This window comes from Rhinolophus sinicus, linkage group LG14, assembly GCF_036562045.2.
Source record: "Rhinolophus sinicus isolate RSC01 linkage group LG14, ASM3656204v1, whole genome shotgun sequence".
Lineage (NCBI taxonomy): Eukaryota > Metazoa > Chordata > Mammalia > Chiroptera > Rhinolophidae > Rhinolophus > Rhinolophus sinicus.
Genome location: NC_133763.1, coordinates 11454736 through 11480321, shown reverse-complemented (window position 1 = coordinate 11480321; position 25586 = coordinate 11454736). Strand labels below are relative to the sequence as shown.

The following is a 25586-nucleotide window of genomic DNA, read 5'->3' as shown; positions in this document are numbered from 1 at the left end:
ATCGTAACGGCATCTTTTCTTTTTACCTATGCTAGTCTCCTTGTAGTTCCCGCTGGTATGATGCCCATTACCGCCTCGAGGGTTTAGCTTCCTACTAGAAATGCCCTCATGTCTCCTTTCTGCCTCACTCATGCTTATTTATACTTCAAGCCTCAGTTCCTATCCCAATCTTTTCTGTAAAATCTTTCACAAATTTTGATCCACTTGTAATGATCTACTTGTAAATCCTACTGCTCTTATTGTTTATACAACTTATTTGCTGCCTAAGCCACTATACTTTGATTTATTATGTTGATAGGTTTCTCCTAACTATAGCTTATTGTCCAAATATACTGTAAAATCCTAAAGGGCTAATCATTTGTCTAAGCCAATGTTTTTCAACTTCTTGATTCTAGTCATGGCATTATTGAGGGGAAATGAAGTTGGGGAACTGCAACTTTTTGCAGAGTCTAAGAATACATTAAAACTTGAATTTTTTTAAGACTAAATAGATTATATATGGCTTATAAATATGCATATTGATATTTTATACACATCTGTATGATGTGATTCTTATACATATATGGATGGCATGACTAATTAAAGAAAACAATGTATTTGAAATATTATTGAGTTTACTAATTGTTAGTCATCTTTTTCAACAAATATCTACTAATGTAGAGCCACCATGAAAGAATTGTCAAACCCTTTTTACATTAAATTTTGACTCTTATACTTAAAAAAGTTTGTGATCACCAGTCAACCATACACACGTATTCTCAGAAGACTGTTGTCAATGAACTCTTTAAAAAGTGGAAACTTTGTCACATTTGCAAAATACCCTAGACAACATAGCATAATTGGCAAACAATTTATTCAGTTTGCCAAAGGCCCATGAACACTCAAGAAATATTAGTATGGTAACACTCCATGGATTATAAAGTTAGCAGATGAAGAATGAACGTGCTAAAAACTCAAGACAGGAAGATATTGTGTTTAAATGGAGAAATGCTCCTTACTTGAGATGTCTGTTCATTTTAAGGCCCCTTTTCTGCTTTTATGCTTGTGTTAGGTGACTCATGCTAAACATCAGAGCACCCAGCTTCCTCTAAGAATGATTTTGTGCATGTCGTAAAGCAGAGATATTAGCCATCAGAGATCACTGTTTCACCATTATGAATTAAAATGTGTTAGGACTACGACAGCTTAACTATCATTGAATTAACAAAATATTTCTGTTGGTGACACCTTAATTAGCTCATTAATTATATTTTAATTATCCATTGTTCATATTCTACAACCGTCAGCAATTAAATTTTCAGTCATTGACATTAATTACATTTTCTGTAATGACTCTGGAATCAGAGTCTGGAGCATTTGGTACAAATGAGCCAGTGTAACAAGCAGTTCTTTACAACCAGTTTATCCTCCTGAGGATGCCTATATTGACTATAATTTACATGCTTATGGCAATTACTCTAGAGAGTGATGGAGAAGGTGAATTTCAGCTAAACATTGCATGACTCTTTTTTCACCCAGTCTTTAATGATAGGTGTCCTACACAGAAATGATTCCATCAGAAACTTTGACCACAGGTATCTCATCACTTTAAAACAAAACAAAAAACCTTTAAAAAGTATTGTATCTCCCACTTTAAGTGGAATCTTTGCCAAACAAAAAAATAATTGCTGACTATACTGCCAAATATCCAGAGGGCTAAACCTGTCCCGGCCCCCCATGTGTGTGATTTGAGAAGGTCCAGGCATTCTCCTTCCAAAAATATCTGTAAAAGTAACTGTCTGTTCCAATTACCTGGACCTCATTTCTAAGCCAATCCATAAGAACAGACTGACAAAGGATTTTTTGATTTGCTTATTTATATACGACAAGACTTGCAAAAGCAATAAAATTAAATTACATTTGGAAGAACGTTTAATGAGCTCTTTTTATTGAAAAGGATAAAACCCTAATAATATTTGGACAGAGCTAGAAAATGGAGGACATGTGGTCTTTAGATATAATGTTTTCAATTTCTGTATTTGAGTTTTATTTCTTAGGGTTTTGAAATCATTGAAGACCTTAAGAGTCCCCATTAGGATGAAAATCCCTTCAGGAGCAGTAATTCCTTTAGCATTTATCAATGAACACCTCAGTGACAACTAGCCCATAGTGAGTGAGAATTGGTGAAAACTTTACAGAATGTCAGCATAGGGGGAGTGCCAAAGCTACTTCATTTATTTCACTCTTTTCTCTGGAGCTAAGAAGGTGAAGAAAAGAAATCAGAAGGAAAAATCAAGCCACCTAATTCTTAAATGTTTCTTTATAAAACAACTTTTTCTTAATTGAATGAAAGCCTGCCATCCATCTCTCCATGGCCTCTAACCTGCCTTGACATTGCTTGTCCACACAAAAGTAAGACTGCGGTATAGTAACGATTCAGATCCATCACATTTCTCAAGTATTTTAACCCCATCTTCTTCTGATGCTATAGTTCTGGAGCTGGAAATGTTCAGACCAAATTAAGAAATATATCATTCATCAAGGAAAGAATAGAAGAGAAATTCTTAACAATCAGGGTACATGAGTATGATAAAAAAGAATGTAACTGATGTTACGTCAAGTTGTTGATAATGACTTCTCAGAAAACAGATCGAAAAGAAGATATTACATATGAAAAGATACAATACTAAATATTTTAGGGACATAAATTTCCTTCCCCTCCCCAATCCTTGTATTAAAATAGATGCCTTCTATTTCCCTTTGATCAAGAATGCTAAAGGCTAAAAGCATATTCCAATACTGATAGTTTCTTCTATTCTCAAATTTTTTTCTGCTCCTTATAAACTACTAACCTCTAAGGTTCTATAGTCCCTAATTTTGATTGGTTTGTAGCAATAGTGATGAGGGGGGTGGATGGCAGGAGGCCAGGATGCTGTGATGCACGATTCACTGGAGAATATTCCACATGTTCATAGAACCCTGCTCTGAAAGGGCAATATTGAGTTTAGAGCTGAGACATCAAGCCTCTTTATCCTGGCATCTCCTCGTGTACAGCCCTTTACCTTGTCAGATGATGCAAACCTGAGTCCTCCCAGGCTGGACCACTTTCCCAATGTTCCAAATGTGATAAATGTTGGAACCTGGGCTTGAACAGAAGTCTCTTGCTTCCTAGAGAAAGGCTCACGCACTCCAGCTGCCCTCTTTCAATTGTAAAGAATCGTCCCTTTTTAAGTTTTAGAAATTTGCTTTTGCTTTTCTTTTTGTTGCAGTTATTTTGTTTTACCCTCTGGGCCTCCTATATTATTAGCACATCCATACTTGATGCATCTTGTAATGAGCTTGGTCTGGGTGCAGATTTAGTTACCAATGAACCTTTAAGGTTTGAGGGATCCAATCCCTTCTAAATATCTTTCTGGGTTTTTTTGTTGTTGTTGTTGTTGTTATAACAAAAATTATGCATATGACTTCTTGAGCAAATACATAATGAGTGATTTTATTTCACTATATGAATCTACAAATGAAGTTATATTAACTTTGATTATTTGGTGACTTGACAATTGTATGCTGGAAGCAAGAAATTTGGAAAGGAAAAATAGATCTCAGAAAGCATAGTGTATAACTATACTAAAGTTTTCACATGGAGAAAGTGATTTTCTTATTACACAGTATATTCAAAAGCTATGGGGGAAGCAATTACATCTGCAGTCTACCTTCCTTTTTCAACAGCCCAAGAGAAAGCAAACAGTTAAATAGACACACTCAAAAATCAGTTCTCGCTGAGAAATCTCTAGCAGATTTTGGTGTCTCATTTCATGCTACCCAATCTGCCCCATTATTCAGCCCTGCACATTTTGCTCTCTTCCTCTTCCTCCCTCCTTATCAAGTTAGCATAAACAGAATACGTAGACGATGCTTGCTAGGACAATTTAAATACATGTACTTCAGTCATTCATGCTTGGCTCATAACCTTTTCTTGGACTGTACCTCATAAAATGTAACTAGATTTGCCAGAGATTTTGCTCTCCCCTGGCAATATACTAGCCCTGAATAGCATAGCATGCCAGCTGGATTATACAGTGTTTTCATAGTCCACCAGTAAAAGTGCTTTGTGCTGTAGGACACTCCCAATAATTATTTGATGACTATTAGAAACATACTTGTACCTGATAAATTGAAGTTTTTCAGCTTGGCCAGATACGATCTTGTGATGAAGGCCATTTATACAAGCAGGTCAACTAATCCCAGAATCCTGATAAAACATGTCTCGGTTTTCAGCAGCTGCCTCTATCAACTTCATCCTGGCATTTTCTTGCATTTAGTAGTTTCACTTTGCTTTCTTTATGGGAGTGCATGATACACAATGCAACCAGCAACTGTAAATATAATTAATTTTTAAAACAGAGATCCTTTTTACATTTACTTATATCCCAAAGTGACACTCAAGAATCTGCTGTGTCAAAGAGAAATGCAGCATTATAGTACCTTTGCAAAATCTGTTAAGAATTAATTATCTCCAACTGTCAGAAGTCCAATGCTAAATTTACTCAGTGGAACTTAGTGTGATACAGTTTTGTAGCACACACAAAATTTCGGTTACATCCACGCTTCACATATGGAAATACCAACCCTTGCTCTGCTCTATAATCTCGGATCAGAATTAGACACTCCATTCTCCTTAATCTTTCCATTAAAGGAATGATTTTTGTTTTAATTGGTTAAAGACTCTTGGTGTATTAGAAGAACACTGAAACAGAGCGAGGATTTGGCCAGAGTGCTGTTGCTGAGCTGATGAATGGAAATCGCTTATTCACCACCTGTTGGAAAATGTTAGTGTTCATGTTCAATCATGTGCCTAATTTAGTGTGTAATTGGAAATGTAGCGCTTGCAAGGCAGGCAAATCTTTTTGAAGGTTTAGCTATTTATATTGAGCGTATTAAATTACACTGAAATAGAGGAGAACACAAAGCTATCAGGAGAACAGAGACTACTTTCAAAGTAACTGCTCAACAGGACACACATTGGTTACTCAGAGAGATAAAAGCACTGTGTTGTCTGAGTAAGTGTGAAATACTTCAGTGATGCCATATTATTACCATCACAAATTGTCAGCAGATGTTTCTTCTACTCAACTCAAATGGGTATGGCTTCTTACCACTGGAAAAAAACATTTACCAGTGGTTTTTAAAGTCCTTGTGTCTTTTTTCTGTCCCATCTTAACATCTTAAAATTGTCTTGCTGAGTTTATCTACAAACAAAATTTGAAATAATTATAATGCACAATGGACACAGTGCAATCTTCCCGATGTTCTTGAATTTTCCACGTTCAGCAGGATGGTCCTAAGAACTTTCCTGAGTGAAACTTTTGGTCAATGTGACCTGTTTGCCTAGCATCACTATGAGGAGGGCGAGGGCCCCTCACACATCTGCTTAAATACTTTTGTCCATGTCTAGGAGAAGTTGGTACAATGATAGCAGGTTAACTAAGAGAAGTAGAAGAAAGTACCTAGGAGTGAGTTTTCCACGAGTCAGTATTATCATTGACTTTATTTATAGTCCTTAATGTTTTTCTGATAATTGTAGGAAATGCCTTTCATCAGATATACCAGTGAAAGTATGAGTCAGACATAACAAGGATAGACATCTTCAAAAACATCTATTTAAATGTAAATATATAAGCTTTTGGCTACTGGGTCCTTTTTGCAAAACAATTCTCTTAAATATTCCTGATCTATTTGCCTCAAGAAGTTCCGTGTGCAGCTAATAATCACAACTAAAATTCTTTCCTAGAAGCAATTCTCAAACTTCATTTGTTTATTGCTTCTGTGTACCTCTATTTTTTCTCTTTCAACTCAAAGCCTGACACTTTGAGGTTCTCTGACTTCTAAACTTGGGTGGGAATGCCACACCCTTAAAACGATCTTTGCCACAGGGGTAGATTTTAATGAAACTGTTGACGTCTTTCCCTGGATTTTCCCTTCTTGTTCCGGATCCATAAGCAACCAATTTTTCTAAACTTTCAGGGCCCCAAATTTCTGAACTCTAGTTTCTGTTATTTTCTACTTGCAAACCAGACAGTTATTTCACGATCTGGATTCTCTTTCTTAAAACACCTTCAAAACACAAAAGCCAAAGCACACCACTATTCTGACACTTGGTAACCCTTTATCTTAGAACTATAGACTCAGTAGACATGTGATATGCCTTCCAAGTTATTCCAGGTGACAGTTTTGCCAGTTTTGTTACTGTATAACATAGGTCTCAAACTTTCCAGTTTGGTTTCAGTTTTCTTACACTTGACATCTGGCAGCTAAACCAAAGACATTTTTATTTTGTTTTGGTTTGGTTTGGTTTGATTTCACGTGTTTCTTAATGTTGCTGGCATTGAGGTTCTTGGGCTCCTCAAGATAGAAATCAAATGGAAACCCCAGAAAATTTTCCGGACAAATTTTATTACGCTTATGCTCGAGCACAAAGGAGGCAGCCCAGAAGAAAGGAAGAAGGTCCTCCGAACTGACTCTGCGGGCTCTGCTTGGCTGCTTTTATAGGTGGGAACAAGCGGATTTGAGCAAAAGGGCGACTTTTTGAACGTGGCAAGCTTTCTGAAAAGGTGCAGATTCTTTATGGGCTAGGTTGCCTGGTAACTGTGCTCCCCGCCCCCCATGCTGTGGGGCAAGATGGTGGACTGCTCACTAGCACCATTCCAGGAAAGTCGTACAGCAGTCAAAGCTTGATCAACTGTACATGCAGAACAGTGGTTTCCGCATCTGTATGGAAGTAAGCAGTTAGAAGGGAGATACAGCAGCTACTTCTGCATTTTTGTGTAGGTGGGGATGAAGTGGTGGTCAGCTTATCACTGTTCCTCCTGGCCATCTGACATTCCTTTGGCCCCAGGCTCAAGTCCCTATGCTGCCTCCACAGTTCTTAGTTTATTAATCCTCTTATTAAAAGTCTACACAATGACCACAGATAGTGTCATCGATGAATCTTGACTCCTTCTTTTTGCCAGCACTAACACTGGCCTTTGCGGTCCCCCTGACTTTCTTGATTCCATTTTTGCATTTCTTTTGCTGTTTTCTTGAGGTCTTTTTCTTCTCAGGGACTTTGCCAAGTCTATGTTTGGGTTCATTTCTCTTTGCATAATCCAAGGAATCAGAAATTGTTCCAAAGCCAGTTGTCTTGCCACCACCAAAATGGGTTCTGAATCCAAATACTAATATGACATCAGGTGTGGTCTTGTACATTTTGGCTAGCTTTTCCAGAATTTCTGTCTTAGGTTGCCTTCCCAGGAGGAAGGATGTTGATGACCACTTGTTTCCATTGAATGAGTCTATTGGTCATAAACTTCCTGGTCCGGAGAGTTACTGTGTGATTCATGATCATGAATCCTTCAAGCAGCCTGGGATCAAAAGACTGGTTTGGTTTTATTTGATTTATGACAGCATGTCACTTCTGATATCAATTTTGGTAATAGTTAAAATAATGCTAACTGCATTAATAGGTAAATCTCTACATCCCTGTGGAGTAACACAAGTTTATTATTTACACTCATTAGGTATGAGTGAGTGTTCCATCTTGTCCATCTGCCATTCTGCAAGGACGTCACTGTTCTCTGCATCATTGGCTGATGGGAAAAATGAGAAATCACACATGGGGTGTTTTTACCTGCCAAGACTCATAATGGCACACCTTATGGCCTTTACATCTCATTGGCTACACCCAAGTCACGTGGCCCCACCTGTGATGAAGATTGACAAAAGGTAATCTTGTTTTGTGCACACAAAGAAAAGAAAGTGGATTTGGAGATCAGATAGCCAGTCTTTGGCACAAACAATCTCCCACATAGCTTGAGATCAGTGGCTACACAGTCAGGAACAACTTTAGATTATACTCCAGAACTGATACAGTAGAGACACCATTACTCATGTTGGACAGAGAGATGTAGACAGAAGCAGTGAAACTGGTCTTTTCACATGGCTACTGAGCAGCTGCCACTGTATCTCTGAAAACCGGATGCAGCTGCTGCCATCTTTACCTGACTTGGTTCTTTGAAGTCTCTACCTTTTTCTATCAACCAGTCAATGTCAAGAGATGTGAATCTGTTTGGTGAGACTTGGTAAGCCTGGGAAAGCAAATTCTGACATTTTCAGCTTCAATGAAAGGTGTCAGGCTTTTCTTCAAAAGGCAAGAAACTCCCTAAACATAGGACAAAGTTTCAGACAATGAGTAGCCTTCCCCTTGCCAAAAGACATGGGGACCTGCAATGGTTGAGACCATTGTATGAGTCACAGAACGATTCTCAATGTTTGGCTACAGACAAAAGTCTAGCAACATTTTGATCCAGCTGAAATTGTGAAAGTGCAATCTTTTTTATAAACTGTTGAAAATCAAAGGTGAGAACTGCCATCAGTGATGTAAATGTAAATTTAAAATGAGAGGAACCCTAACTGAATGCAATTACCTACCAATTTTTATATGGTTGCTCTATCCATTTGGAGAATGAATTTTTTTTTTTTTTAATTAGAGTTTGAAAAAGTACCTTCAGTACTTTCAGAACAGTATAGTTTAAATAGATGTTCAAAAAGATTTGGGTATCACATTGGTTGTGGTATTCTGAAGCACTGTCTGAGGACCACACTAGTGGAGTCGACCCATTGAAACCAGTGTGTTTTGCTTAACGACACCCCCCTATCCAATTGTCATGTGATGCTGTGTTGTTCAAGATGGAGCTGCATGAACCTGGTTGTAGCCAATGAATTTTTGTTTTAACTCTTAAGGGACTGATGCCTGAAAATAGTCAAATTCACATAAAGACCTCAAGATGAAGGAGCTGAGAAAAAGTCATTGCTTATTAGGTAACATAAAAATTATCAACCCCACTGAAAGAAGTTTACACAGCCTTCATACTGACTGCATGCTTCGCCCAAGTGAAAACACCATCAGATGAATGCATGAAAATACATGATGAAAGATGGGCTTCAATTAATACATACTTCATAGATAAGAAGAATTCCTATGACTGAAAATAACAAAGCTGATAGTGGGATGACCAGAAATATTGTTAGTGACTTTTAGTGTTTGTTTTTTCCTTGCCTATGATTGACAGTATGCAGAAATAGTATGCACATGGACTCTTGATTCTACCAGTCACTACTCTGTAAACTTAAAACGATTTGCTTAGCCTCTCTACATGCTTCAGTTTCATTTCTCCATCTGCAAAGTGGGGAAGATAATAGTACCTCTCTCTAATAGGATTATCATGTTTAACGGTATTGGGTAAATGCCTACTATATATGCCAGAGACTACTCTAAGTGCTAGGGATACACCAGTGACTAGAACAGGCAAAATTCTCTCTGCCCTCATGGAACTTAATATTTTCTAGAATTAAGTGAGATAACACACAGAAAGCATTTAAAGAGTCTTTGGTGAAAATGACAGTTCAATAAATATGTTATGTTTTTCTTATTGTTCTCTCTTCTTAAGCTGTTGATTTGTAGTGCATACTAATATAACGTAGAGCAAAAAGTAATAGAAAAAGTGTCAGAACTTTTTCATCCTATATCACCTAATATTTCTTTTTTAATGGTAAAATTCAGTTCAATTTTAATGTTTTTGAATTGTTCTTCAGTTCATGGAAATATAATAAGGAAATAAATCTAGAGAAAATACAGGTTTTTTTGTAAAATAGAATTTGTCTCCTTTGCTTGATTAAAATTTACGAGTAAATGATAGCATGTCACTTCTGGTACCAATTCCTGGTACTAAAGCCCAGAATTACACAATTATATACTAATAAAATATATTAAAAGTTTTAGACTACTTTTGATTAACTGCTAAATATTCATGTTTTTGAAAGTTATCAACTTTTCATTTGTTATTTTTTTTAAATATCTATGAAGCCCTTTCACTTTATTCTTAATTGATGGGGAGAAAACACCCAAAAGAGTGGGTCAATCAAAGGGCAAAAATGCTTTTCAGATACAAAAGAGTCATCTCTATAAACTATTGTGCTGATGGATTTCAAACACTCCACAGATGTATGGTGGAATTATCTGTTATCTTAAATTACACGTTAAAGTCACTATCTCCAAAAGATATTTTGTTCTTTCATAAGCTTCTTTATTTTTTCTTTTTAGTTAAACATCTTTCCCCTGATTTAGTGTGTCCACGTGATGCTGCTAATTGTTGGATCCACACACTTAGAATCAGAAGCCAGTGAATGTCTTCCCTTTGGCACAGAATAGTTGGACATGCCAATGTCAAAATGACTTTGGTGATTTGGGAGCTTTTCAAAACACTCTAGAGGAGATTTTCATTTACCTCCCACCTCCACTTATGGAATCCCAGTTCAAAATGATGAGTAATTAACTCTCCCTCACTAGGTGGTTTCTAGAGCACTAAGTATATTCTTAAAAATTAGCTTCGTTTTGGAAAACTGATGTGATGACTCTTTTGTGATTGCCTCAAGAGACATTTTCTTTATTGTTCATGTCAAGGAACAACAAGCAATCGTATACCCAGATGCATATAGATAGATGTTAAATAAATTTATAAGGTAATAATAGATATGCTGATGTATTTCTATGGGCTTTAAAGAAGGAGAATTCTAAGGATCTAAAGTCAATTTTCTACTTTACAAATATGAAATTAACATTGGTTGGAATAAGAAAAAAAATAATTCTAATTCATCATCTACATTTGCAACCTCAAGGACATATTAATAAGAAATTTATACGTTGGTGCAAAAGTAATTGCAATTTTTGCAATTGTTTTTAACCTTTTAAACTGCAATTCCTTTTGCACCAATCTAATATATGTATACACACACACACACACACACACACACACATATAACCTTCTTAATAGTTCTAGAAATATCCATTTATTTCTAGCCTTAAGTTTGGTTGCCATCAGCTCTCCCCATATTATCTCAGTAGCTTTCTCACTGTCCTCCATGCTTTTTCCATGGTCTTAGCCACCTTAAGTCTACTCTCTACTATTAAAGAACAAATTAAATTGATTCAGTTAGTTATTACTATAGCACAAATCTCATCAGCGCACTGTCCTACCATGGCCTTCCATTACTTTATAAAGTTAAGTGCTTTGCCACAGCCTTTCGTGACCTGGTTTTTGCTCACGTCTCATTGTGTCTTTCACTCATTGCTTTGCCTCCTTTCCCATTAGGCTGCATACAACCTTTTGAAACCCCATAGTCTGTTATCTCCAGACTCTTGTATATGCTGCTTTTTCTTCCTAGAACATCCTTCCCCAACTTTCCCAACCTAGCTCCTATTTTTCCATCAGGAATCAGCTGAAGAAAGGATCTCCTCTAACACACCTTCTGTTACCCCTCTCCCACGTTCCCCACCCTAAGACCTATGTTAAAAATCTCTTTGATATGCTAAAATGGCAACACCTAATGACCCCTAACATAGTCTTCACTGGAAATACTATTTTAAAACATTACTTGTAAATTTTTCTTTCTCATCTGTTGAACTACAAGTTCCCAGATCAGGAGCTGAATCTTGGTCTGCTTCGTATCACCAGTGACTGGCACGTGATTTCTCAATCACATTTATTGACTAAAGGGTTTGTCAACTACGCATAGGGATGGTGCTGGGCCATGCAAGAGCTCATGAGCTCTGCTACCTGTGGTGCAATAGTGTAGAAATGACCTAAGAGAACCTGAACTCCGATGAAAGAGATTGGAGAATTTCTCCTGTGATTGTTAATTTTATGTGTTGCTTTGACTGGGACATGATAACGGATTTTTGGTTAAACATTATCCTGGATGTATCTGTGAGGATGTTTCTGGAAGAGATTAGCATTTGAACTGATGGACTGAGTAAAGCAGAGTGCCCTCCCCAATGTGAGCAGGCCTCATCCAATCTGCTGGAGGCCTGAATAGAACAAAAAGCAAGGTGAGGGAGAACTCACTCTCTCTGCCTGACTCTTTTCAAGCTGAGACATTGATTGATTGGTCTTTTCCTGCACTTGAGCTAAAACTTATATCATTTGATTTCCTGCTTCTCAGGCCTTTAGATTCCTACTAGAACTACATCATCCTAGCCTCCGGCTTGCAGACAGCAGATCATAGGTCTCTCGGCCTCCATATCACATGAGCCATTAGATATCTTTATTATCTATATCTATCTATATCTATATAAACTTGTAATAAGCATATCTCTCTATCTCTATCTCTATAGATAGACAGACAGACAGATAGATACTATTAGTTCTGTTTCTCTGGAGAACACTGACTAGTACACTTTTTCTGCAAAAGTTAAAGGTGTTTCTCACTACAATCAGGCAGAGTAGAATTTTTCTCCCCCAAAATGATGTCATGACTGAAAAGAGAAAATAAGGCTCAATATCCTTTCCTAAACTCACCACTATGTGGTATTCTCAGCAAATTATTTTTCCTTCAGATAGTAGAGTTGGTAAAATAAGTAAATTATTTGAACGGAGATGAAGACTATACGTATTATAAGGCCAAACTCTCACTCAGTTACCAGAAAGCAACTGCATATAAGTGTAGTGTAGGAATCAGCAAACTTTCTTTTTTCTGTAATGGCCTAGTTATTAAATATGATAGCTTTTGCAGACCATACCACCTCTGTCACCACTATTCAACTATGCGTTGTGGTGGGAAAGAAGCCATGGGCACTACATCAATAAATAAACGTGGCTGTGTTCTAATAAAACTTTATTTGTGAAAAATAGGCGTCAGGCCCTTTTTGGCCTACAGGCCATAACTTGCTGACCTTGGTGTCTTGGTTTAGATAAAGTACAGACAGTAAGTCAGACAGCCAGGGTTCAATTTCTGACTTCACCAATTGCCTGTTCTGTAGTCATGTGTGTAAACTCTATTAATAAAGTACCCACTTCCTAAGTTTGTTGTAAGAATGCAATGAACTATATGCTTCAGTTGCTTTGGGAAGCATTTGAATTATAGTAAGCACGACAGAAGGTTAGTTATTGTTATTCTTTTCAGCTCATTTTCTATGACACTTGAAGTTTTGGGGGTTCATATACACCGCCTATTTTCAAAAGACATTTTTTAATTAGCCTGTAATGAAGTTATAGTAAGTTTTGTAGAAGAAAGTTTTCATTACTGTTGTTGATGCAATCTGGAGCTTTGGAACATGTTACTGCAAATATTATTTAATAATCTCAGTCTTAGTAATGTATCCTCTTTGCAACAAAGAACATTTTATTCCAGTGAAGACTGAGAAATTGTCTGGAGGAAAAAAACAATTTAGATAAGACTTGGAGAAAAAAAATTTTTAACTGCTTCAGCTTTCTTCTATAACTGTTAAGCTTTCTTGTATAACTTCTCAAGATTTTAACATTCAGTTTTTCTCAATTACCCAATTTTGTCTTTTCTAACTCAGTTTTAACTGATACAAAATAACCCCGTGAAAATATGGCCATATTTATTTCTTCTTAAGGTCAGTCATAAATATTTTACTCTGAAATATCTTTCCTTTCTGCCACTTTGATCATTTTACACTCATCTTGAAAAAGCCTAAAGCAGTTTTTCATTCTCCTCAATGCATCATGACCAAGTGCTTCAACTTGGAGTTCTCAGGACCCTCGACACCATTCCTCACTCCACAACTACCAGGCTCCCTGCACCCACATGGGGGAGCATGTCACCCCTTTCATCTGTGCATTCCCAGGACTGAGCTATGCCTGGAATGCTTTCTCCCTCCCCTTGATGAGTTCCCTCCCTTCTATCATTTATGGACCTTATCAGATCACACTTCCTTCTCAACCTTCCCCGAATAACTGAAAACACAGAAGTAGTTCTCCGCCTCCCACTAGGCCTTTGGAAGGCAGGAAACTCTGCCTATAAATGTAAGAGTTTGTGCACCACACATTGCACCTTTTTTTTTTTTTTTTTTTTTTTACTGGGAGGCTCTAATTTTTACATTTTATATGAGTTGAATGTCATTCTTTCAGGTAGTACTCTCCATTATCAATTGCTAATTCCAATAAGATAGGTTGGGAACCTTGCTGGGGCCCCTGGCTGAAGTGTGTGCCCTCTGGGGACCAGGTCCTCCAGGCACACAGAGATACAGGACAGGCGGCAGAGATTCCCCACAAAGGTCAACGGGAGTGATAGTAAGTGACAGTGAGTGGTAAGCAGAATGGTCCCCAAAGATGTTCACAACTTAATCCCTGGAACCCTTGTATGTGATGATACATGGCAAAGAGACTTTGTGGATGTAATTAAAGTTATGATCTCTAAAATAGGGAGAGTATGCTGGATTATTTGTTTGGTCCAGTCTGTGATTATATATAACCATATGGTTGCACGAGCACTTAAAAACAGAAAGCTTTCTCTGGCTTAAGAGGAAGAGATGCAGCAGAATGAGAAGTCAGAGAGATTCAAAATAGGAAAGGGACTCAACCTGCCATCGTAGGAGGAGAGCCACATGGAAAGCATGAGACGGAATGTAGGTGCAAAGACCAGACCCTGCTTAACAGCCAGCAAAGAAATAAGGCCTTCAGTTCTAGGTCTGGAGAAAAGTAGGAACAACCTCAGTGCCCCGCAACCCATGGAAATTATTCAAACGAGACGTCCCTAAACCTGTTTATCCTGCCTCACCATTCCTTTCTGCAGAAGTCACAGGGAAGATTCCTGCCCATTTTCCTCCTACTCCCCTGTCTCCTGACTGACCTTGGTGCTTCCTTGTGTGGTCCCTCCTGCGTGGGGTGCACGCCTCCCAATTCAGGTACCCTTCCGGCAGAACTTTTCCCTTTGTTTAGGGAAACATCCTTCCTGACTTCCTTCATCTGTACCTTTGTTCTTGCTGTTCTTCTATGCCAATTACATCTCCTCGTCCCTCACCACAAGCCTGTCACCTTTTCTCATGCACACATTCGTCTCTCTCTCTTTAGTGAACTAGAAATTAAATAAGATCCTGTGCTGGTTTCTGGGGAAATGGGGTTGAATAAAGCAGATAAAATTCCTTCTTTCAATCATTTCATAATTCCCTGGGGTAATAGTTACTGTACAGCATGTATCATGCCACCTGCATAGCTGGTATTAGCTTCCCGGATCGCAATCCACAGCTGCCATCGTGCCTCCAGGCCACATTCTTCTATGTGGGTCACTGTTACCAATGACTCTGCTACTGTCACTCTGCTGAGGACAACCCCAATTCAAATAGACAGAGACACTCTCCTCCTTCTCTGTTTTTAGAAAAGGCATAGCAAGACCACTTACAATCCAAGTTATTGAGGTACAAACTTTTTAAAGTACATACTCTTTCTTCAGATCATGCCTGTGTCATTAGGACGGCAAGACAGTATGGGGTTTAAGGGACGGTCATAACACTGTACGTGAAACTACCACTGATTCTGTGGCTGAATCTAGCTATTTATGCCAACCCTTCTTCCTTTAGGTTCAATTCTCATCGAGGCACCGAGTGCCCTTTTTCTTTTGCCTGGAGAGAATCAAAATGTAATTCAGTTGATGCAAATAGATGCATCAAAGGGAGTTAGAGAGAGTCCATCTGATTTTCCTTAGGCACAGCTGGGACACCAGGTGATATATATCATACTATTAGGACTATTCTATAGAGAGTGGGGAACTTGAGAGAGAGAGAGAGATTTCCAAGGATTTGCAAGCATTCATGTTCTACCATTGAACAATGTGAGCAAATTGTTTTCTGGAAAATGTTGATCCTGAATATAATGTGACATAAAAGGGAGTAGTCTCAAATTGTTAATACTATCTTCACACACACACACAGAAAAATTTTGAAATCACAGTTTTGGTGGTGAGTCATGGTTAGATGATTCAGGCTTATCAAGGGGAATTTGTCCAAAGGATTCCAAGGTGTAAGGTTTAAGTTATGAAAACCACCATAATTGTTGATTACCTTCTATTAAGTACTAAACTAGAGTGGAGTCACAGGCCTTAATGGGGTCAATGGGATATTTACCCAGGATTTACCCTGGAAGCACATAAGATCCAATAATCTGGTGAGCATGGTCATTGAGAGGAAATCCTTGAAACAAGCATCCCTCAGTGACTGGTTTGAGAAGCAAGTATTAGGTTTAGACAATAGGGTGAACAATGAAATGGCAGGCTAAATGATGTCTTTTGAATATCGTGAGTTCATTTTGCTTCAAGATTGTGTTTATGAGTTCTGTGCCATACATTTTATCAAAGCTGGTTATTTCACGCTATTGGATGGACCTTCAATTTTAAACTACCAGCAGCATGTCAATCCAAAGGTACCACAGTGACAGTTTTTTCCTATTGTGATCACACGGCCAGCCTTCTCTTAATCTTCAAATGCACGTTATCTTCATGTATATTTGATGCTAGCACTGTATTATGCACCCAAGTCTTGGTTTATCTTTTAAAAATTCTATTGTCTGTGTATATTCTTATGTACTTTTACAACCAAGTCTCGCTCGCAGTTTCCATGTGCTATATCTAGTTTCCTGACAATTGCAATTAGGAATTTAATAAGTGGATTCTGATGGAAAATGAACACAGTTCCCCGAAAGCCATCCACCTGTCTATTTTGGAGATTCCTACATGTTTTAGAACTAAAGCAATAAAGGCTCTTTGTCCACATCAACTCATATTTGTATCTGGCCTGTATTGGATGTCCCCATAGTGCCACAATCCGTAGTTTTTTTCTGTTAATTCTCGGATTAGTTTAATACATATTCCAGTATCTAAAATTTCAGTATATAAAATTCTGATAAGCATTTTATGATCCTAAGGTTTTGCAAGACCTTTTATTTCTCTCAGTAACCCTGATCTAACATTAATATCTAAAGTCACTAGTTTTTATCTTTTGCAATTTGGTTATTCTCAGAGTCCATCAACTAAGCTGTAAGATTAGAATATTTTTCTAATAAGATAGCAAGGAAATAAGTCAAGATAATTTTTTTTTTGCTGAAATGACAGCCAACACCGTTTCCAAAAACTTTAATTCATAAATATCACATGACTTGGTTAAAATGAGAAGTCAAATAAAAAATAATTGACGATCATATTTTATGTTGCGAGAATTATAAAGTTTTCATGGACACTTTCATTAGCAGCATTACAAATATTCTGCAATTGAAATTTTATCAAACAAGTTTAACAACAAAGGCAAAAAGATTTAACAAATGAGGTATAGTTTACTTAAAAAACTGAGCATGAATTTCTCCTAAGTTTTGTTTCCCAAGCTTTTCTAATTTTTTCCTTTTCCTTCTTTTTAAAAATTTCATTTTCTTCCTCACCAATGGCTCATAATAACAGCTTTGTCTGGCCTCTAAATTCTTCCTTGTCATTTAATGCCAGCTGGAGTCTTAAGGAGCCCTGGCTTCACTTCTAGCTTTTAACTTCTCCAGACTGTAGGTCATTAATTGTTCAGTAAAAAAGCTGAAGATCAGATAAAGTTGCTTAACCCCTCCCAAGCCAATGGCCCTTGTAACCTGTGATCTCTTCTTTGTAAGTCATTCTGCTTCCCTCAGAGCTATTATATGGTCAGCTCAGCAGAGTTTCAAACAGTATCCTTTTGTTGAACTCAATCTTCCTTGTCTAGGGCATTAAAAGGGTTAAGTAACATTAAAATAAAAATTTATTTGCCCTTCACCCTTGCCATCAGTTGTGCTCTGGTTGGGATGTATATGGCCTTTTGTCCTTCTTTGCTTTCCCTCACACAGCTTCACGTTTATAGTTAATGGATCTATTAAAGAGAAGGGCTATTAAAGATGAGGGTGTTACATACTTAGGCTGTAATTTAATATAGCTCTTTTGTTTACTTAATTAATTAACTCATTAACTGCCTTTTTCCTCCAAATTGTTCATGGTGGCTTATAAAAATGCTCCCTGCAGAAATCAGGGTGGAGTGTTTGTGTGTGTTGTGTGTGTGTAACACACAGCAAAAAAAAGTACAAATACATAATGCATACTACAGAAAGTAGGAGGCAGAAATATATATATTTATACAGAACCATATGTAATTAATTAATGTGTAATGATATTAATATAAATATTTTATTATTTATATAACATAATTAATTGTATAAAATAAATTTGATACACAATTAAGGGTAAGCTAAATAGAAATAGAGTTAAGAAAGCATAATTGTGCAAACCGGTTCTCAGATGAGAAATTGAAATCAAGGTATTTGTTGTATCTAAAGTAGATTTGGATACTTGCATTAGAGTTACTTTTCGAACAAAATACTTGGGGAAACCTATACGGGGCCATGCAAAACACTAGACAGGCAAAGCTGTCAGGTCCTTTGCCCCAGCTCCTACTCACCTACTCACATTTAATTTCCTTAATGGTTCTACTTTTCTAAAAAAAAAAAAAGTGAAAGGACTTTGTAAAGATAAGGGTACATTAGAGCCCATTAACACCATTAGGGCAAGTGTCTTAAAGAAAATCTGTTGAATATAACAAAAATGCGGAGTTTCTACTCTCCTAGGCATTTTTTTTTTTCACTTAGCTCCTAGGCCTACAGCCAGGTGCAGTACATTTCAAAGCAGCTTAATACCATTTATATTTTACTTGTAGGATATCATGACCACAGATAAACCTTGGGAAGACAGAACCGTTTAGTTAAACCTTGCATTGGACCACATGACATAAACTGCACACAGACAGTTTCCAGCTGGGAAAACACTTAAGTTCCATTTACAGCTCTAAACTGTGATCCTGTCTTTGAAAGTTCTCACTAGACCCTCAGCTCAGAGCTTGGTGGGTTACCTATATGAAAACTGCAGAGCCCACACCCTCTTTTCTTTCTAGAAAATGGCATGACTCATAACAAGTTTGTTGTAGCATCACAGAACTATTGTCGCGAGGTTTTAAATGTAATACAGTTGAAGAAGGAAAATACAGTCACATAGAGGGAACTATTGTGATTAAACTCTTACTTCTGGTTACTGCCACTCCCCTACTCGTTAAAAACCACAGACAGTAAAGTTTGGTTTTGACCCTTAAGGAGGGACCTATAAAGTGACTCTCTCATGTCTATGAAGATTTCATGTTCAAGAGTAAGAAAGGAAATTCTAAGAAAGAAAAGGGAGGTTTTTTTTAGTTTGTTTTTTTGCTGACAGAAAATAAAAAATAGCTCATGTGAATCTGTACCTCCTTGAATAAATAAGAACTTGCCCAGATTTATTTTAACCTTGACACGTAGCACTGTATCTTTTGTTGTTTAATTAGGTTGCTTTTGTGTTATCACTTTTATCTGTTATTCTTTCAGCTATAAACTTCTTATTAATAATTCACAACATTTACAGTAGCTATTCATGACCATTTTCCAGAGGTCACTCATGAAAGATGAGGTTTGTGTGCAGGAAAAATTTCCATGTAGCCATCACTGACTCCTAGATATAACATCAGTCCTGTAGGAACCTCAAAAATATGCCATAATAGAAATTAATTAAAGTAAGAGGGGGATAAACTTGAATACATTCTGCTTTCTTTATTGTAAATCATTTATAAACCTCATTTATTTCACTTGTAAGACATGCCCAAAGTAATAAGACAAACCCACTATATGATGATGGAAGTGTTAAAAGTATAAAGTCTGAGAGCCATTTGTGACATTTACTAGGGGAAAATGGGAACAATAGTAGTGGGAACATACATGATAAGATTCTTGAGAAAACAGTGCCTGGTGCATACTAAATAAATACCCTATTAAAGTCTTCTGGTTTAGAGAAGTTCCAGGATTCAAAACCTTCCTTCAAAAACATTAGTTCAGGCATCAAAAACCTTTTATTTCTATCCATGAATGAGAAACAGAGTCTGGATATACCCTTATACCATCACCAACTTAAAAACTGGACAAAATATATGAAACACCTAGTTTTAGACATTGGACAATAGGCAGCACAGAACTACATATGATCTTTCAGAGAGGGGGAAAAATGAGGTGAATTATATGATTGTCCCAGCTTTTTACCTAGAGATGTTTTCCAAAACTGGATCACAAATAGGGAAGCTAAGCAAAGAATGCTGAGTGGAGAAGACAGTGCTTGGAGTTAAGTGTCAATGTGTCTGGAATCTGTGGGTTATATTACTTGAGAGGAAGGAATTATTTAAAGAAAGAGCTCCAGAATTATGCATGGTGTTCACTTGACTCTTTGGCTGATTGCCAATCTGTGCATGCTTAGAGCAAAATTTTATCATGCTAGACAAAGAACAACATCTGGTGAAAGAATATTACCAAAAATCTGTAAACCAAACAATTCCCAGAGCTCATACAAGCCCAGGAATCATTCAAGTTTTCATCATCCAGAGTGGAGTGGAGAGACCACATAAAATATATAGGACATTATATAGAGACTCCCCACAAAGTCAAACCATAATAGTGAGACAGAACTAGACCTAGAAAAACATCAACTCTAGATCTGCCGAGCCTCAAAGTGATCGAGTTAATCAACAAGTCACTTAACTACCAGACTAAACACATTAAAACATTTAAAAATATATTTAACAAAATCTAGCACTCAAAAATGTGCAATTGCAATGGTCAGCATCCAATCAAAAATTAGTAGGAATCTGGAGAAGCAAGACTATTTGACTCAAAACTAGGAGAAAAATATGAAAATAACAATAGATGTAGAAATATTAGAGATTATAGAATTAGCAGACACAGATGTTATGTTATAAATGCTATTATAAAACATAGTCAAAGATTTAAAGAAAAAGATGAGCTTAATGAGGATAGAATCTAGTGGAACAAATGGAACTTTAAAAAAGAAAACTAAAATATCTGTACTAAAAATTTTATTGGATAGAATTTATAGCAAATCAGGCACTTCAAAAGAAAAGATCACTGAACTTGTAAATATAGCAATGAAACAATCCAAAAGGAAGCCTAGAGAGAAAAAAAACTGAACAACAACAATAAAAATAGAATTGTAGTGACTTTGGGACAATATCAAGCAATTTAACATTTGTGCAATTAGAATCCTAATAGAAAAGGAGAGTAGGCAGACAAGAAAAAAAAAATGATGAAATGGGTGAAAACATTCATAATTTGATTAGTTATAATCCTACAGTTGATAGCCTACAATAAACCCCAAGCTGAATAAACCAAAGAAAAACCAAACAAAACACATCAAGGTACATCATAATCAAATAAAACCATTCAAAAAGAGAAACTCAAAGGCAATCATAGGGGTTGGGGAAAGGCTTATGCCAGAAAGACATAAACAATATAGCAGATTTTCCATTAGAAACTATAAAATCCAGAAAATAATGAGACAATACTTTTAAAGAATGAAAGAAAAAAAAATGTTAACTTAGAAATCTTTTAAATATGAAGCAAAACAAAAAAGATTTATCACTGGTAGACACACATATGTAGGTAAATATTAAAAATCTTTCCCTATTTTTTAACTTATTGAAAAGATAGTTGCTTAAGAATTAAATCAATAGATATAGTAGAGTTTATAAAATATATAGAGGCAATAAAGCACAAATGATGGTAAAGGTGAAATGGAAGTATATCTATAAGATTTTAATGTATGTGAAGTGGTATAATTTTTTTGAAAAATATTGCAATAAAATAAAGTTACATGTTATAATCCCTGGCAAAATCCAGGAATTAGAGAGAAAAAAAAAGTGATAGTTAAAAAGCCAAAAGTGAGAACATAAAGGAATCTTTAAAATTTACTCAATTGAAAAAGGAAGAAACAAGAGGAAAAAGAGAAAAAAGAACAAATAGTCCTAGTAGAAAAAAATAAATAGTAATTTAAAACAAACCATATTGATAATGATTTTACCTGTAATGGTTTAAATCACAATTAAAAGAAAAAGACCAACTTGGACAACAGAGCAAAATCTAACAAACTGTCTGTAAGAAGCTCATTTTAAATGTACAGTCACAATTAAGTTAAAAATTAAAAATAGAAAACTATATGTCATGTAGCAAACACTAATCATTGGATAATTAGAGTGGTGATATTAATATCTGACACAGTAAACTTCAGAACACAGAAAGTTACCAAGGATAAAGATGAATACGTCATAAAGATAAAGGATTAATTCATCAAGAAGACAAAGCAATCCTGAATGTGTATGTACATGGAAATGGAGCTTCAAAATTGTTACAGCAAAAATTGACACAACTGACATAAATATAGTTAGATACTTCAACATTCTTTTCTCAATAATTGAAAGAAAGAAAATAGAAAATCAAAGTGGCTCTAGAAGACTTAACGAACACTGTTAAATAACTTGACCTAAATGACATTTAACAGAACACTCGAACCCAAAACTGAATTATACAGAATCTATGTAGAACATTCACTATGATTGAATATATGCTAGGCCATAATTATGAGATGCTTATATTAAAAAAGAAAAGGTTCAGTAGCAATGAATCTTTAGGAATCTGTAAACTTAAGTAGGATGAAGGCAATAGTAAAGAGGAGGAAACAACAACAACAAAAAAACAAAAAATGGATAGAAAATTAATAAAACTAAAAGCTGATTCTTTGAAATAAGAATGAACAAAAATTATCAATATGAGAAATGAAGAGAAGATATCACTAGAGAGCCTAGTGACATTAAAGTATAATATAAGAATATTTTGAATCACTTTATGTCAATAAATATGGCAAAGTAGATGAAATAAATATCTTAAAAGATACAAATTACCAAAACTTATTTAATAAGAAATATAAAATCTGAAAAATTCTATATCTATTAAAGAAAATTAGTTTGTATTAAAAACCTTTCCCAAAATAAAATTTAACACTTCGATGGCTTCACTGGTGAATTATAACAAGCTTCTAAGGGAGATAAAAAAATGCCGCAAGAATTAATATCTGAGTTATTAAGTTAAAAGTGTACAAAATCAATTTATAAAACTCAATTGCATTTCTGTATACAGCAGTGAACAATCAAATATTGCAGCAAAAATACCATTTACAATAACATCCAAAACCACAAAAAAATAAGCTTATCACAAATCATGCACAGGGTTCTGTACACTGAAAACTATAAAACATTGCTGAGAAAAATTCAAGAAGACCTAAATAAATGGAGGGATATACCATGTTCATGGATCCGAACACTGAATATCACTAACATGTCAATTCTTCCCAAATTGATCTATATTCAACACAATCCCAATCAAAATCCAAGCCAGTTTTTTATTACAAAATTATTCTAAAATTTGTATTTCAATAAAAAGGACCTTCAAGAACAGCCAATATATCTTGAAAAAGAACAAAGTTAAAGAACTTAGAACACTTGATTTTAAGACTTACTATAGAACTACAGTAACCAAGACAGCAGTGTGTCGTCCTAAAGGTGTATTATAGATCAATGGAACGGAATAAAGAGATCCATACATGTATTTTGCCAAGGGACCCATAATAATTAAATGAGAAAAGAACAGTGTTATTAAAGAATATGTTGAAACAACTAGATGTTTATAGAGTAAAAAATAAAACCGACTCTTACATTACACATTGCTCATAAACTAATTTGAAATTGATTATACACCAAACAATAAATCCTATAGAAGAAAACTTAGGAGAATCTTTGGTGAGCTTGGAGTAGATAAACATTACCTGGATAGAATGCAAAAGCCAAGAATATTAAAAAAAAATGATAAAATATGTTTTTAAATTCAAACCTTCTGCTCTTTGAAAATGACAGGGGGAATATTCACAGTCTATTTTTCTGACATATGGCTTGTATCAAGTATGTGCAAATGCAAACAATCCAATAAAAAGAAGGCTCAAAGATTTAAATAGACACTTAGAAAAGAAATATCTGAATAGCCAATAAACACGTTAGAAAATGGTCAACAGCCTTGATTATTAAGAAAATGCAAAATAAAACCAAAATGAGATATCACTAAATACCCACTGAATGGTTAACAATAAAGGGACTGAGATTACCAGATGTTGGTAAAAATGTGGAACTGGAAATCTTATACATTTTGGTAGGAATTTAAAAAGGCACAACTCCATTCAAAAATAGCTTGGCAGTTTGTTAAAAAGTTAAATATACTCTAACCACATGTCCCAGCATTTCCACTGTTGGGTGTTCAACCAAAATAAACAAAAACATATGTCCCCACAAAATCTTGTATACATGCCTTTGTAGCACATTCATTCACAATAGCCATGAGGAGCATGGAGTATAAGGTGGTCCCCCTGGTCCCCTTCCCCTCGTGTGCATGCCCTAGAGTAATTCCTATCTCTCGAGTGTAGGAGGGACCTGTAACTTGCTTCTAACCAATGGAACATGGCAAAGTGATGATGCCCTGTCACTCCTGTGATTCCATTTTGCTATACAAGACTCCTTTTGACAGCGGACTCTCTGCAGAAAGTGTAGCACTCCATTTCTGGATTCTAAGAAGCAAGCCACAGTGTCTTCTACAGCTTCTAGGTGATGAATTCTGCTAAACAGCCGACTGAGCTTGAAAAGGATCCTTCAGCAGTTAAGCCTTCAGGTGAGAACCCAGTTCTGGACGCCACCTTGATTTCACTGCAACCTTGCAGAGGACCCAGCCGAGTTGGGCCCAGACTCCTCACCCAAGATCCTATGAGACAACAAATGTGTGTTGTTTTAAGCTGTTAAGTTTGGGGCAGTATGTGACACAGCAATGGTGAACTAATACAAGCCCAAACTTAGAGACAACCTAAATATCCAACAAGTATACAGCCATACTATATAAAGGAAAAAATGGACAAATATACATAAGAAGGGTGAATCTCAAACATATTAAGCTGAGCAAAAGAAGCAAGAAACTAAAAGAGTGCATGCTGCAGGATTCTGTTTATATGACCTTATTCAAAGAAAATAAATCTTATCTATCGTAACAGAAAGCAGATCAAAGCCCATCAAACTGTACCCATAACTTATATATTAATAAACATGATTTTTAAAAACTTCAGGAACTCAGTACATGCATATCTATTTCTAAATATTTAAACTAATAAAAGGAGAAACAGTTTATGTTCCTGTATGATTATAGAATATGTGGCTGCAGATAACATTTTTAGCATTGGAAATCTTACTCCTGATACAGAGTGAGTACTTAATAAATAATCACCATAAAGGAATTTCAGGAACACAGATAAAACTCTGTATTGGCTCTAGCTACAAAATAGCAAATACCTAGAAATCTCAAGCTAAAAAAGGGTTTTCACTAATTTCATTGACTAATAGTGTTTAGATGATTTTTTTTCACAGATTGTCTAATAATTGCAAAGCACATCAGAACTTTTGGACCATGAAGAGATATAGACCCTATAGTCACTTCAGAAATAGCGTGTTAGGAGATAAAAGACGCTATAAGTCACTACAAGGCCAAATAGAAAATGTGGGTACGGATAAAAGTCCTATACTTCACAGGAAGTAGTGTTTTCTTTGGGATAGGAGCTCAAAACAAACTAACGTACAAGGAGATATTTAATCTTGATGTAGATCTTGAAAGATATATAGAATTTGGGTGTTTGCAGAAGTAACAAAATAGAGGGGTGTCCTTGTCTAAATGCAAGAATACAGAGAATAAGAAATAGTTTCAAGTTAAGGATCAGAGTATAATATAAATAGTAGGAAAAAAAGTGCAGAGTTTGCAGGGATTTGAGTGATTCAA

The 25586-nt window shown here is 36.0% G+C and overlaps 1 pseudogene; it reads right to left on the bottom strand.

Annotated features, from left to right (window-relative positions):
• Positions 1-6921: 6921 nt before the first annotated feature.
• On the bottom strand, positions 6922-7354 carry LOC109444052 (small ribosomal subunit protein eS24; annotated as a pseudogene).
• Between the last annotated feature and the right edge of the window lie 18232 nt (positions 7355-25586).